This window comes from Hylaeus volcanicus, chromosome 2, assembly GCF_026283585.1.
Source record: "Hylaeus volcanicus isolate JK05 chromosome 2, UHH_iyHylVolc1.0_haploid, whole genome shotgun sequence".
Lineage (NCBI taxonomy): Eukaryota > Metazoa > Arthropoda > Insecta > Hymenoptera > Colletidae > Hylaeus > Hylaeus volcanicus.
This window is the reverse complement of record NC_071977.1, coordinates 18,138,552-18,155,140: the sequence shown is the minus strand read 5'-3', so window position 1 is coordinate 18,155,140 and position 16,589 is coordinate 18,138,552. Positions and strand designations below refer to the sequence as shown.

At 33.5% G+C, this 16,589-nt stretch overlaps 1 protein-coding gene across 1 annotated transcript in view; it reads right to left on the bottom strand.

Annotated features, from left to right (window-relative positions):
- The window catches only part of LOC128872794 (uncharacterized), a 148,964-nt gene that overhangs the window by 31,138 nt on the left and 101,237 nt on the right, over positions 1–16,589 (bottom strand). The window lies entirely within an intron of this gene.

The following is a 16,589-nucleotide window of genomic DNA, read 5'->3' as shown; positions in this document are numbered from 1 at the left end:
ACTCAATCTAAACGATAAGTGGCTGAATATGCAGGTCTGTTGAATGTCTCGATAAGAAAACATTATGTGCTAATTTTATACAACTTCCTCAGCAAACTTTACATAGACTGTTTTCATTGGGCTACCAATCTGCCACTTCACGTAATAGAAGGTTGATAAAGAAAACATGATTGTCATGCGTTTAAATTGTCGATGCGTTTGTTAGTCTAATCCTTTACAGATTTTATTTTTAAATAAAAGCGACTAGCAACTTCAAGACTATTTTGTAGTCTCGTTTCTGATAATTTAAAGTGTTTTTTTTAGAAAAGATATTTCGTTAACAGTCATAAAGAAATTACTAGTCGTCGTTAATATTTGATATCGTCATACTTCGTTCTTTGATGAATATACCATGCATATAATTATTTAAATAATTTCAACTAATATTCTTCTTCTTCTTTCATTGAGTAAATGGAAGAATGGTTAGTAGATAATACCACATTTCTCTTTTAGTACTAAGAGCAAATTAATTCTGTAACAATATCCTCCATTCTTTCGTAATGAATCCTTTTATTATTTGAACTTTAATACCAGTCAGTGTAGACTATCTTCATAAACGCATGAAAAAACTAAAAACCACCTACGTATGGTAATTACAAAAATTACATAGAAAACGGCCAGTATTCAAGAAAGTTATTTAATGTTTTCCGTTCATGTCGGTATATTCACCGCTGAGCATCCAGAAAAGATTATTTTTCATTTTAGTATGAGAGGAAATTTTCTGTTATTTTTCACGTTTTCATACGTTTTTCTGAGTTTTAAAGAGTATCAATTTAGTTCAGATAGGGGAAGGGTTGTTGGGTCAGTCTCATTAACCGACTCACCAGCAAACTCCGAATGGATGGTCGTTTTATTTCCATTATTATTTCTGCGATAACTGGTAAAGAAATTATTTGTAAAAACGTCTGGCAATACCTTGCTATTGTGCAAATTAATCTTGTACACAATATAAGTATGTACAATGTACTTATGTGAATAATAAAGATGTGTGTAAATAATATTGTAATAATTATTATAAATATGTAATAATAAATATGTTATATAATAATAATATTAATTCATATTATAAAATATATTTATTGTTCACATAAATACATACTACATACTTATGTGTATTTTGTACAAGATATAATACATGATTACATATATGATTATATGATATTATATAATAGGTAATTATTAATTATTATTATTATTAAGCGTTTTTATATACAGTAGTGCTCAGAAATAAAATAGCAATGAAAAAAAAATAATAATGTATCGGCAACTTTTAGTTTTGTATAAATTCGGAGAAACAGGACAATGAAAGGCAAGTAAATAGGAAATTGGCCAGTATTAAAGAAGTAAATTGCTTCTCTTCCACTGAATCTCAGCCTCGCACTTCAGCAGAACCTTTAAATCAGATCCTCGTAAACCATAGCCAACATGTGGCTTTCCCTGTGGTTTTATGTGTTGCCTTCTTCCCTTTTTTTCGTTTTATACGACGTAGGGCGACGCTGCTTTCTATAAAACAAATTAATGGGACAAAGATTCTCATTGGCGAAACAGTAGATCCACCGCAGCGGGTTTTCAATAAATTGCATGCTAGCTCCATCTTTACATATTTTATTTCCAGGAAGCAACGACTTTGTCTTCCATATTGAAAACGTATTGTATATTCTTTTCTTTGAAGATTCCTCTATTTCGAACCGTTGAAAGTCTCTTACGTTAATGCGAAATCCGAGATGTCTTTTCAACGTAGCGCTGTATAACGATGAAGATATTCAATAGGTAGAGAGGAATAAAATATGCATTATATAAGCATACGCAGCAGAACTGTAAAAATAGATGGAATAACGACGCGAGAAAATTTTTATCGTTTATCTTTAAATTTTGTGCTTCGAAATGTCATTCGGTCAATCAATACAATTCCCAATCCGCGCCCCTATAAACCTTGTTATAATGCGCGAATATTAACCAGGCAAATATTAATACCATCAATTAATTACTCTCTACGTTTTTGTGAGATAAATATTCGCTTTCACGCAAATTAATTGGTCCATTTTTATTTACTTCTCGATAAGTCAATTACAATACGTTTGTACTTCGGAGACTATGTATTATTTAATATTGAAGATGTGTCGACTTCGATATTTATAACGAGTAGTGAAGCGTGTTCTTTATTAAATTTGAAAAGCTGTCAGAGCTTAACGAGCATTGCTCTTTATACGTTAATTTCTAACTTAAAGAGCATGAGATTAATTCAATGACCTTTTTAGTAAGAGTAACAATTGGGTAACTATACATTTATATTTACATTATTCAGCAAAATAGGAATCAAAAATAAAATTAAGATGCAATATTAGTAATCACTTGTGTTAAAGTTAGTAAGTTAGTCTTGATTGTAACAGTTATTAAACTGTTATAAACAGTTATACGACTGATTATAAACAGATGTAAATAATAGGTATAATTTTTATAATTATTTTAAAACTACATGGTTAGTTACAAATCCATCTTTTCCTCTTTCTTCTGGAAAATGGTGGCTGAGAATAATTTTTTTCAGAAGTTAATGCCAGTTAAACATATTTTACACAAATTTCGTTTCAATTTTTTTTTTATATGTATAATTTGAAGAACTACTTTTGTTCTTATATAATTACACTTGAATTTCTATATTTTTTTTTATATCTTAAGGTGACCAATACTTACGATACCAAAATTAATGTATAGAAAATTTACTAAAAGTTAATGGTATATAGTTCATTGTTTATTATTCATAAACTGATAAAAAAATTGTTATTTAATACAGAACACATCTTCTTTACAACACTTCGACTCATTACAATTCAGGTCTACTTAAAAATAAAAAAAAACAACAAGTCATTTTAAAAATTGAAATACCAATTGTTTTGATTATTCTTTATTTAACGACTGAGGAAAAAGTGAATGCATATGAAAAATCGATGGATATCTTGCCATTTGAAACGTCAGAACTATGTTTACGTACCCTTACATTCCTAATGGATAGATACTCAGAAAATATCGTCATTCTGTGGACAATTTCAGGGAAGATGGCCTTTCATGACACGCGAAATTCCAGTGACAGCGATTCGATGACTGAATGACCTGAATTGTTGATGTTGAAACGAACCAACAAAGATTCAGTGGTCGAACTTCGATACACAAATAAACTGGTGAATACACAGAGATACAGAGTTATCCAAAATAGACTGTAGGAAGTCTTTTTTAAATAAAATAGATACCCTTTTTAATTTTATTAGTTTTTTTATTTAATTATCAGGTATTATCTATGACAATTACATGTAAAAAACGATATCTGTCAAATGACCATCACGACCACTGTTCCGGATAGAATCAACCCGATGGAACGAGGAGGAGCGATAATGACTGCCAGTAAAGAACATGGGCGATCCTTCGCGGTCGAGTCTGCATCTGCGTGAATCGTTAGGGCGATTCACGGCTATCCGGCTACTCAGTGGGGGCATGGCTTGACCATTCCCTGACTTCAACAGACCTCGCATAAGGATTAGGCCCTGAACTAAAGGTCGACCTCGGCGCGGGGAGGCCCAAAAGCCGACCGTGGCTGCAAGCCAGCAGACGAGTCCGTTGGGAGGCGTTTCGGGTACACACAGTGTACAATTGAGATGTTTTGGAATAGAGTGCGAACAATGCGCGCAGACAGTCATTTGGGGCGCTTCCTCGAATTCCATTGGCAAGACAAAGATGTTGATGAATTTAGTACCGCGTTTGCTATTCGGAAATCGTAGAAATAAGTCTTTAATGTTTTTATTCGGGCGATGCGGAGAAACAGCGAAAGGTGACAATAGTTTACGGCATGCTAGCGAAGCGAGGCTGTTTCGAGCCGATGGTTGATATTGCCGGCAATATCCATGTAGGAGTGACCGTTTATGAGGTCTTTAGAATACCACCTACCCTTGCTCCGCGATACCGTTAATGGGGGCGCGGCGACTGGGGTGCGCGTGAGAATCGGGGCGCCCTGATTGGGCCTTGGTCCCAAAACCAGGGCCAATGGGCGCGCCTCTTGGACTCGACGGGGGTGGCATCTGGGGTGAGGAGTGGTGGTGCGAGGTATCTTCGATTGTCACCCGACGAGGAGAACTCAGATTTCAATTTGTAGAACTCGAAGACGCGATCAGAGAGAACATTAATCGTTGTAGACCTTGCTACCTTATAATAAATTGGCATTTTACCTGTTTCAACGGAGAGTTTATATCGTGTCCACTTTACTTCCCGAACAACCACGTTTACAGACATCAATCCGAAAATCAAAATTTTCGATAGCATTTTGGCATATTTGCTCGTTTAATTCACCAATTTCATTTCTAATGTTGTTTTTCAGGTCATGAATTGTTGCTCGTTTGCTGGCATAAACTTTACTCTTCAAATAACCTCAAAGAAAAAAATCCAATGGGGTCAAATCACACGATCGAGGTGGCCAGTTCACATCACCATTCCTTGAAATTGATCGACCATTGAATTTCGATCGCAATAAACTGATGTTTTTACGCGTTGTGTATGACGTAGTTCCGTCTTGTTGAAAATAAACATTGTTTATATCGATTCCATTTAATTTCGGTCATAAATAATCAATAATCATTTCATTATAACGTGCACCATTTACTGTAACTGCATCTTCATTTTCGTTTTCGAAAAAGAATGGACCGATTACGCCTTTCGACCAAAATCCACACCAAACAGTAACCTTTTTTGGATGAAGTGATTTTTCTTTATGGGCTCTTGGATTTTCATTTCCCCATATGCGACAATTTTGCTTATTGACGTGTCCATCCAATGTGAAGTGAGCTTCAACGCTGAAGATGATTGCGTGAAAACAATGCACCAATTGAACGATGTTCTAACAATCAATTAGCGTAATTTCTGCGTTGCAAATGGTCACGTTCTTTCACTTCTTGAGTTAATTGAATTTTGAAAGCATGCAAATGCAAATTTTTATGCAAAATTCGCCACAAACTGCCATAAGAAATACTCAATTCTTGAGAACGACGTGGAATTGAAGTTGATGGATCATTGGCAACACTTTCACGAACAGCAGCAATGTTTTCATTCAACCGAATTGGTTTTTGTCTGCCAGACTTTCGTTTATCATGAACAGATCCAGTTTCACCAAATTTTTTAACCAAATTTCTAATTGTTTGCTCTGATGAACGATTATGTACGCCGAAAAAATCACGTAATTTATGATGGGTATTTTTTATTGAACACTGATTTTTAAAATAAATTTTAATCACTTTAACACGCTCTGCAATCGTATACGACTCCATAGTTGAAATTGTCTATCATTGTAGGTTAGAAATAAAAGGAAGTGACAACAAATGAACATGGCGTTTGATAGATGTTCTCATTCAACATCCAAAAGGTACTTTTGGATAACCCTGTATAATGATGTACTATTGATCTCATGACGACGTTCGAACATCTATTCTATAGTTGTTTGGCCTTTTAACGATTTTGGAAGAGGAAGAAGTGTAAGGCGGGTGCTCTAGGTTTGGATGTTAGAGTCTCAAAGCATCAATCAGGATTCCGTGACACAAAGGCTAGCTCGATGCAGGGCTTAGATGTCGTGGAATTTAGGTGACGCAGGGGTTGCTTATCTTCACGTGAAAATATTGGGTTGTCCGGAAAGTCCATGTCGATTTTTGGTAGGTGGTACAGGTCTGAATATATCGAAGTGGTTGAAAACAAATAACATGTATACATCCCTCAAAAAGTGAAAAGGTTGTGGAACAAAGTGGCACCTATGTAATTCAATAAATATATATTAAAATTCAAACGTGTTTATGAATTTTTCTTAGAAATTAACACGAAGTTTCTGGACAACCTAATATGTACAAGGAAAATTATTAAACAGTCTTACACAAGTACCCTTCTTAACAATAACAATTACCATGATGGCTCGATGAATAATTAGACAATTATCAAGCATTTGGTAATAGTCTTCTAAAGCATTTTACTATTAATTTATAGTAAAATTCAAGAGTCGAAGCGTTGTTAAAAATGATTCATTACAATTTTATTGAAATTGTATGATAAAGTGCATGAAATAATAATATTCTCTAATCACTGTGTCTCGAGTATCCATTGGCAATAATGTTAATAATCGTTTAATAATTTTAATAATGTTTGAGTTCATCGAATAATTTTTTTTCACCCTTTATACATATACTCTCTAGTAACCTTCTTTAATATATTACTCTATATTAATTTTTAATATCTGACAATAATTTTCAACGTATCACATTAGAAGTTTGCACATTGAAATCAATAAAGATTTATGAAAAGATCAAATATATTTATATCTTATATTGAGCTCGTGTTGGCGAACTGTATTTTATATAATTCATGTTTAGTTAAATAATCAATATTTAATGCTTAAACGCGTGATCGAATACTTCACAAATACAAAAGTGGATTCGAAATATTGTGTTACTGACTGCTTCTTGCTGCAAGCCCAGATGTTAAAATTCGATGCTCCCTATTGACTTTATTGAAAATATGAAGTCCTGGAGAAGTGGATGTACACGTTTGCTCGTATTCAAGGAGTAATAAAGCACGAGCAGGCGAACGAAGAAACTTTTTCATCCAGGTCGTTGAATTTGTCTCATTGCGCAGTACTCAACCAGCGAAAAATCTATATCACGTAAACGTCCTGCGAAAGGTCTGAATATATAGGGTATTCCGCAACCGACAAGATCATTTCCACGTGCGAAAATATACGATAAATTTTGAAAATGCAGTTGTAGACGGATAAATTTAAGTAGAAATAATGTTCGTGTTAACGTTTTTACTATTTCGTTTGACTGTCTTCAGACTAGAATAGGATATACAATCTTCAATAAGAGTTCACGAAAAGACTGAAACGTTCTGGGCATGAACATTGTTTTTTATTAAACTGCTTCATCTATTACTGTATTTATTTTTACTCTGAAACGTCAACAACACTGCCCTTTTTTTTTAGAGAATTTATACTGCATGGAGTAAACATAGAGTAGAGAAAGGATTTTGTTATATGAATTTATTAATGTCGAATAAATTGTGCTTATACAATGGTTCATATTCGTATAATAGTATTTAATACCTGCACAGATACCTGCCCTGATGTTGAAAAGGATGGTTCGAAAAATTGGGGACTATACAGTATAAATAAACCTAACTTAATAAACCAGGTGAAGCAAAATTTATTAACAGGAATTGTATACAGGGTGTCTACGTATAAGCCCGAACATACGCAGGGTGTCAATTCTACAACAAATTTCCAACAAAAAATTATTCTTAGACATTTTCTTTGTGTCGCCTTATTCTCGAGTATTTTCACTTTTAATATTTTTTCTGCGTTTTCTACTTGACACTCTTTAAACGGCCATAACTCCACTAAATTACAGAGCAAACTTAAAAATCAGTACACCATTCGAAAGAGCATTAAATTTTCCGTCTCTCTGATGGAAAATCAAAATTTATTACGTGGATTTAACAAGTGAAAAATTAGGTCAAACTCTACATTGTGAAAATTTAAAAAAATTTGACTTTTTATCTATCCGTTTTTCGGTTTCAAAGACATAGTTGTCTGGTGGGAACTCTTCGGGAAAAACTTCCTCAAAGTCTCAGCTTTTGAATCGTATTGCCAAAAAAAATTGTGCGATGGTATTTTAGGGAGAAAATAACGTTTAAATCCAGAAAAGCGTGGGTTTTTAGGTGAAAATCGATATTTTTCAACAAAAATCGACTTGTCACTTTAAAATTAACTTGACACCGGGTTTGATTTATTTTTTAGTCACACTCCCGAGCCTCTCCAATTAGTTGTCTTTAGAAACACGAACGTTTTAAATGATTAATTAGATTAACGATTACTTACGGGGCACGAACAAGATTCGTTACAATCGCATCTGGAAGAAAGTATTGCGATTTATCGAGAAATTGATCTTTTTGGTTCTTTCGAGACGTTTCTTTATTGGACACTGATGCATTGACCAGTGTCCCAGGTGGAATTAATCCTCCACGGAATTGCTTTTATTCAAGAAGAAAGCCCTGTTTACCGCGACGTGCATACAATTCCAGAAACGTGTCAGTGGCTTTGCCACTTCGATTGGTTTCTACAGAGACTTCACAATCAGACAAAAATTTTTAATATATGAAATCTGTACAGTGTTAAAAACAAGTATTAATTCATTCGGTACTTTTCAAATCTTAAATCTGAATCATCTTTGGTATCTGTAAATATTTTAACTGTCTATAACTTTGTAATCATTTACAAAATCGAATGGAATCCAAAATCATAATAAAAAAATTAATTGTTGTATACATGAAATTAAGAATTTTATTAGGTGGACTGGAAAGTAATGTCGTTTTTTCAATTTGAAATACTTGTTTATCACTCACTAGCTCATTGATTTTTATAATTGCAATTGATTAAAAAAAGGAATTTATTAAAAATTTGTTTGAATTGAATGTAAAATAAACGACATTACTTTCCAGTCCACCTAATATAATGATTACCTAGTATAATGATTAGATTAAAAATTGTGTTCCAAAATTTTGCTCTTTTAAATAAAAGACTAAAGTCCCCTTTGGAAAACATTTTAGTGTCCAAGAAAATAGACTTCGACAATGCTTAAATTTAACAAAGATAATTTCAAAAGGAAGAAATTTTTAATGTAGAAAATGCTGAATAACTTAAATAGTTCTTTCTATATCGATACATTTATCGTTCAACAACTGTAAAATATGTTTTTCTTGTATCATTTTAAATATTCCACTTATTTAAAAATTATTTTCCAGTCATTTATGCGTCTCTGAATTAATCAATACTCAATCTGAACGGTAAGTGACTGAATATGCAGGTTTGTTGGATGTCTCGATATGTTTTTCTCGTATTATTTTAAATACTCTACTTATTTAATTTAATAAATGCACTTTGAAAAATCCTGTATGAACACATGCAGACGAAAGAATTATTTTGTCGACGAGATAGCGCCTCGTCGCAGCATATTCCGGTGTAAATGAAAGAAATGATGAACAAAAAGTGGAACGATGAACTCATACGACAATTGTAACCATAATTTATTTTAAAATCAATTAAAAACTAAGCGGATCAGCGATTGAACGCAAGTTCAAGATTGTCCTCCACGCATCAGGGACCAGAAAAATCCAGATAGAACAGCCAAGTTACAAAAGACTGGAGCGTTTCATAAAGATTTATTCTCGAAAAGTCGTGCAATTCAGGTGTATATAAGTGGTACAATAGAGAAACGGCATAAGAAAGCTTAATAATTCCTATTCATACAATAGTTGCAGTAGTAGTAAGTATTGCAATAGTGTACGCAAGAGCTATAATTATAACAATGATAAAGATCGTCGCTGCCCACCTTAGCCATTCCTTCCTTAATCGTGTATCTTAAATCCTAGAGCTTGCACATACAATAAGATTATGCCTTAAATTACTCGTTCAAATGATTTTGCTCATCTGGCATGCATTCTCGAACATCGATGCCTCCGTTCGAACGAAGGTTCGCTTGTTTCTCAAAGAAAACGCCAGAATCGCTACTCTTAAACCTTAAATTTTCGTCGCTTCCAACGTCCAGAGTTCGACAATGGCTTCACAATAACTCTCCAATAATCGTTTACAACTTTCAGATCTATCGTCGATAATTTGCAATACTTCAGGCGAAATCTGATGAATCATCAGTCACGATTACTGATTACAAGGTAACCAAAGCCGTATTTTCTCCCCAATCCTGTCGGCGTTGTTTCGCATGTCTCGATCGCATCGATCTTCGTCGCTTTTGGCATCAATCTCGTTCAACTCGATTACCGAAATGCAGCCGACGCGGGAACGACGATGCAAGCTTATACTCTTTAACGATCGACAGATTCCTTATTACTACGAAAATTCCGATACCGAGTACGCGAGGGAATTCGTTCCCCTCTTAAGACTTTTTCTTCGCGTGAAATCGTCGCGCCTTCGCCTCCACCCTCTCTAGGGGTTGAATCGATATGCCGCGCGCGGAGAACATATGCGAGTCTATTATCGTCCCGATGGGACCGTTCCCATGCGAGGAAGAGTCGCGTCGGACGTTCGTTTCGTCGACTCCGACGCGGCGGAGTTGTATCTCGCACTGAGAGAATGAAATCGTACACGAGTTGCTGTGGTCGAGGTAGACTGAGAATTGAAATTGGCTTGCCAAGGTCGTTAGTGATAGCGTAGTAGGTCGTCGGAATTTAGTATACGATAAAGTATGTAATTATAATAAAGTGTTGGAGGTTGATAGATTCAATGCTGGGTGCGAACATTATTAATTTATTAATTTTATTTTAATTTCTATAGCGTAGTCATTGTCAAAATTATTGCCGACAAGCCGCTAGGAGCTCACAGTAATGGATTTAGTCGCTTGCATTGACTTCAAATGATAGACAAGGGAGTTGAGCTCACCATTCAATTTGTTATGATTTTTTTTTCATCAACGTTGCTACTGAAAATGTTCGTAATTGCTTTGAATACCACTTTCAAGAAGATGAACCAATAAAAAAAAATTGATAGTTTTTAATACGAACATTGCTTCGAGAGGTAAATATTGCGTCTTGAAGATAAATATCCAATCCTTGGTTCGTGTTACGCATCGCATGAAGCATTCATTTATGGTAAAATAAGAGATATCGAACTCGTTCGAAACGAGTGTTCTATTTATTTTCATTTCGATATGAATAATGGGATATTTTGTTGCACCAGACAGAGAGTCTGCGACTTGAGAAAACAGGTGCCTAACGTTCTTCTATCTTTCCGCAGGAGTTACAGACGTAACAACTTATCATACTGAAAAGTCAGTTTGGCGAAGTGTGATACAGTAAGTTTCATAAGTATTTGTACCCTCTATGCTTATTGAAGAAGTTTGTTAAAATTAAATGATGAAGGTTTGACGTTTCCACATAAATGGTTCATAATAAATACATATGTACATGAATAAACTTTACATATGTCTATATTTGTTATGAAAAATTTATTTAGAAATATCAACTTGTCATTTAATTTAGACAAACTTCGACAATGAACATAGAGGGTACAAATATTTATTGAACTGACTGAATGCATTAGTTGTATCTGCATACATGTATGCCATTTTTTTAACGTAATTACCACTTCGACCAGTTCTTATATTGTTGGATAAATTAATTTTGAATATTCATTCATTATTTTAGAAGCTACTTTGATATTACTATATTCAAAATAAGAACTAAACGTATGCGCATGTATTAGCATGTCTGAGAAATTTATTGATGTCTATAAGTGATTGTCCGTCTATCGACTGCGTTGCAGACGACCAGGGGAAAGACAAGAAATTCAACTGCGAAGGAAATTATGGGGAGGATAGCCTGTCACTGACCTTGGCATGTCAATCGATTGTATTTCGACCCCAGTAGCTCGAGACGTGGCTCATGTGCGAGCGGGGATAAATAAAATTTTATTCGAATAATAATGATGATGTTTATTCGATTCACCAATTAAATTTTCATTTGCTCATTGTAAAATAATAGAGTATTTAATTCAAATTCAAATCTTTATTTAATGAGAAGTGTATTCAAAGATCTTTTATTTATTATGCAAGAGTTTTATCCAGATGCAGTCGAACAAATTCAAAGCTTTGCAGAAATAAACTACATATAAATCTAATCAAATTGCTATACCATCATATTTAATCTTATTTCAAATTATGAAACTAAACCAAATAATTTTCATATGTATGATTTCAATAATATGACAAGCTCAATCTGTCGAAAGTGCAATTGTAGTTCGTTGGCAATTTCAAGAATCTTTGTTTATTAAATCAAACAATAAATAAAATCAATGTTTCGGTCTCACAATTTTAAATCTACTTCAGATTATGTATGAAAAAAATATTTGATCTTGAAATTAAACATAATAGTAACATTGAAAAGCAAATTGATTTTTTACATTTCTATTAATAGCTTTGAAATTATATGAGGCACTAAGAAATATTAAATATAATGTTATTTAGATCATGTGTAATTATTCTATGCCTGCAAAACTTTAAATTTACGAAGTGAACCACACCTTCCTTATTAAAAAATGATTTTATCGAACTCTATGTGCAAGACACTCCCACACGATGGAGTCTCATGTTAATAGCAGTCCAATGATTTTTCCGCGACTCTCAAACTCGCAATCACGAGGTATAAAATAATCGACCGAATGATCAAATTCCGTCGAAGACATGAAGAAATTCCTCGCGGTTCGTTCTGTGCTCGAGGTTCCCTTCGAGGGTGTATATCGCTGCCAGTTTCTTCTCCATCTTTCTCTTTTCTTTGATGAGGAAACGCGGTCAAATATTTTGGTGAGAACCTTAACTCTTTCCAGCACGGATGACCACACCCAGAAAATGTCTAATCAAACACTGTGGTCAACAACAGTACTTGTTTCAACATTTTACTTCTCGCGTTTATATCACCTTGCTGAACTGCCACATTTTCGTAATAGCCATCCTTGCCAAACACTGTTTATTTATTTATTTGACATTTTTAAAAATATAACTCCTCATCCCGAAATGTATTTAAAGCTGAACTATGTTAACTCCAAATTTTGGAGATTCTCTTAAATATAATAAATTCCAATGAGAAATATAATACTAGCTAGGCGTACTTGACATGTTTATTTCAATTTTCGAAAATTTGGACTTTGCATAGTTCGCTTCTGAGGTGTCTTTTACATATAAAACTTTAAATAAGTAGAATTCATCACATTTATACGTTTTTACCTTTCCTATGCAAGGAAGGTTTCAAAACTAAAATCCTCGTGCCGCAAAGAGTTATTATCAGAACAAAGTTGAAAATTCTAATAACTATCACGCGGAACGTAGTACACAAAATTAATTCTACATTATGCGAATAAAAATACATTCTGCTGTGCAGCGTCGCGATCGTTATATTCATTCTAGTAAAATCTGTAAAACGCAACAATTCTTAATGCCCATTAAAGCGAAAGCATTGTGTCGATATGAATAGACACAGTAAGAATAGTAATTGTTTAAAATTAACGAAGGGACGTATTCGAAGCAATGCGTAGCTTTAGAATAATCTTTAGAGTAATCTAAAATAACAGAATGTTATTTCTAGACTGGAAATGCGAAAGTTTTAATTATCCAGCAATGCTTTTCTGCGTGATTAGTGACGCAACCAGAAATTTCAAATGAGTTGACACAGTTTTCATTTTATTTAGCAAGAAAACAAGAAATTCTTGTTATATTCAACAAATATTAAATATGAAATAAATGATTTAAATCCCTTTGTAAGTGCTGGTTGCACTCCAGGGTGTAGATATTGAAAAGAGTACGCAGGCTACAAATAGAACGCAGTACAAGAACATGCGTAAATGAAAAAAAAATAAGGAATTTTATATTCCAGTGGAAACAACGCGTACTTATTAACACAAAATAATTCCCATCCTTTTCCACTGCATTGTAAATAGTTCATATTCTTGTACATGCTCATGTTTGTCACTTTTTACATTCTCTTACTAGTGTTATTATACTATCTTGGATCGATGCATTATTCGACGAATAAACTGCAGTGACGCTAGAATTAGTGTTTTAGTCTGTAGTTCAATTTGTTTGGTAGGGATGCAAGATAAGAATTTCGTTGTTTCGTAATTCTTTGTCTCGTAGTTGCTACACGTAGCGAAACTTGGTAGAAATAAATACTACGAAGTTGAAATGCATGTATCTTACTGGCTCGATAATGTCTCCACGAAGAGACCTTCGATCACAGCACCAAGTCTTTTCCCTTTAAAGCTTGAAGCTTCCACACTCTACAAGTGGGCGCATGGTACTATGTAACAGTAATTGTACCACTTACTTTAGAACGTTTCTGTATACCCCACAATTGAACGTGCCACGGAACCCGTCAATTTTAATGTTGACTCCTCCCCCCTATCCCCCTACCGATGAGTAGATACAGGTATATGTAATATATTATATTTATATATATGCATTCTTAACAGGAAATCTGTCATGCATTAAAAATTCATTACAATATACAGCAATAAAAAAGTTACAATTGGTACAATATAGAATAAGTTCGCCCTTCGGAGAAGATAAATAGATCTTGAAATTAAAACGAGAGAAGTACAGAAGTATACCTATCGTTAAAGTTAATTTGCAATTTCAGCCTTTCAGTTTCGAAGGAATGGAAGAAGTAAATCCAATCGTCCAAAAACGAGACGCGCGTTTGTAGGAATTAATAATATTATAATAAATTAATTGCTACGTGTCTTTTGAACGTTGTCAAAAATTCGAAACAAAAGGTGTACGGTTTTGTTAAGAGGATGAGATGCGAAGATCATCAAAAAATATTCTTTGTGAGCAATCAAGGTTATCAATATTTTCTGGACAACTTACGGTACGTATTTCATTGTTAAATTATTTACATGTCAATTGGTTAAACCATTGCGAACGTAAACGAATAATTTAATTATGTCGTTGATTCTCTCGTTTGACGAAAAGGAAATACAACGTTTTATTTTAGGAAGAAATAAATAACTCCAAGGCTCAACAAAATGAATATTTAAAAAAAATTGTCTTTATACCTGCTCCTCCTTATGCAACTGTTGTCTCGAACATTTCTTCGTACTTTTAATAACAAGGAAAATTTATAATCAAGAAAAACGTCGACTCGTACAAGATATAAACTGAGCAACTTCAATATTCAATGCACAGTGAAGCCATTTTTAATTACGAAACATTGAAAGACAAACAACATGGGCTAATTGGATCTCGGAGTTGAGATTTGTATCTTTTTACTTCTTGGGCGACTGTTTGTTTAACCAAAAACTGTCGAATTAAGAATTTATTGTTTCCTAAGTCTCTCATAAAAAATGATATTCATTGATGTATTAATTCTCTTCATTGTAAACTTAATTACAAAACGCTAAAATATTAATTAATATTTGAATATTGAAGTCGCTCGTATACACTTACAGAGTGTGATGTAATTCGTGGTACGTTTAAGAAGAAGGTAACTCTTTGTGACATACTACATTAAATTAATTGTCTATATGAGGGAGTTCAACTTAAGACTATAAATAAAACACAGGTAGCTGAACTTAGAATCTAATTGTACATAACGTAAATCACCGCACGCAATATGTACGATGTCTCGCTTACCTTTTTTTCTACAGCAAAAAGGTATACGATAGAAGTTGTTGCAATTGAAATTTAGAAACTTTATTGTTCTATACAAATTTTCGATGGAATCGAGTTTAACCGAGACATCGACATATTAATATCCTACGAATGTAAATAGTAAGCGAGCCTTGTTTATCGGTACTCTAGGAATTAAAACGGAAACTATCGCATATCTAAAATAATTGTTACAATAATCGTAAATTACGTAGAGTGAAGTAAAATAAATTCGCTGTAGTGTTTACGTTTTAGAAAAATGACTTAGAAAATCATTAAATTCATAGATTATGTGGTACACATTAAAATATTTTTTGTTGAAATGGGCAAAAGATTAAATTAATAGAGGCTGCATGAGACTACATCATAATTTAAATCTTCATTTTTATTTAACAGGTGACGAATAAAAAGTACTCTATCGTTCGTTCATCAGTCAAAACTGTCATTTTGCCCATCTCTGAAGAAGCTCACGTTCATCAGATGTTTTAAGTCAAATTTCCCAGAACCGTATGAAAAAAAAATGTTGTACATCTGTTATAATAAATAATTTTTGTAGTCAAGTGTACCACGAATCTCGTAGTAGCCTATGTCCGACTTAGTAACAAAATATACAAGAAATTCTTGGGTTGATTTAGTATTAGAAATTAAGAGAACTAACGGTTCGATATTCTTCATTGAACCTATGATAAATATTATCAATTCAAATGCGTTGTCGTTATCAGTAAAGGTGGCAAGCGAGAACACTACGAAAACGACAATCGAAAGCAACCGGTTCCCTTCAATACCGAAAAGCTACAGGGAAATATGTAACATATCGCAAAAGGCACTTTCACTCAACATTCAATCGAACAAAATCACCTAGCATCGTTTTCTTTTTAAAAACTTATTGTTCATATTTGTCTCGTTTGGGAAATTTCTTGGACTTTGTTTCGTAAACTACCTATTTGTATATAAATACATATTTGGATTTTTGTCATTAATTTTTCCATAAAATTATTGCAAATATTTAATGTATTCATATATGTACAATCAAAACATCTAGAATTTACATATTGAATTATTATGAATATTTTGTAACTATGTTTCTAGGTAATTCTGGTTCCCCTTTGTGATTATATTCGTTGTCTTTAGGGTTTAAAAAAAATTGTCATTTGAAGCTTTCCGAGAACATTTTCATTACAGACAAAGTCCAAGAAAATTTTTTGTATTTGTTTTTTAGTCATTTTTCGAACTCGCTTCGCCTAAATCAATTCGTGACATCACACTTACGAAAACATCGCTCTCTCTCTCTCTCTCTCTCTCTCTCTCTCTCTCTCTCTCTCTCTC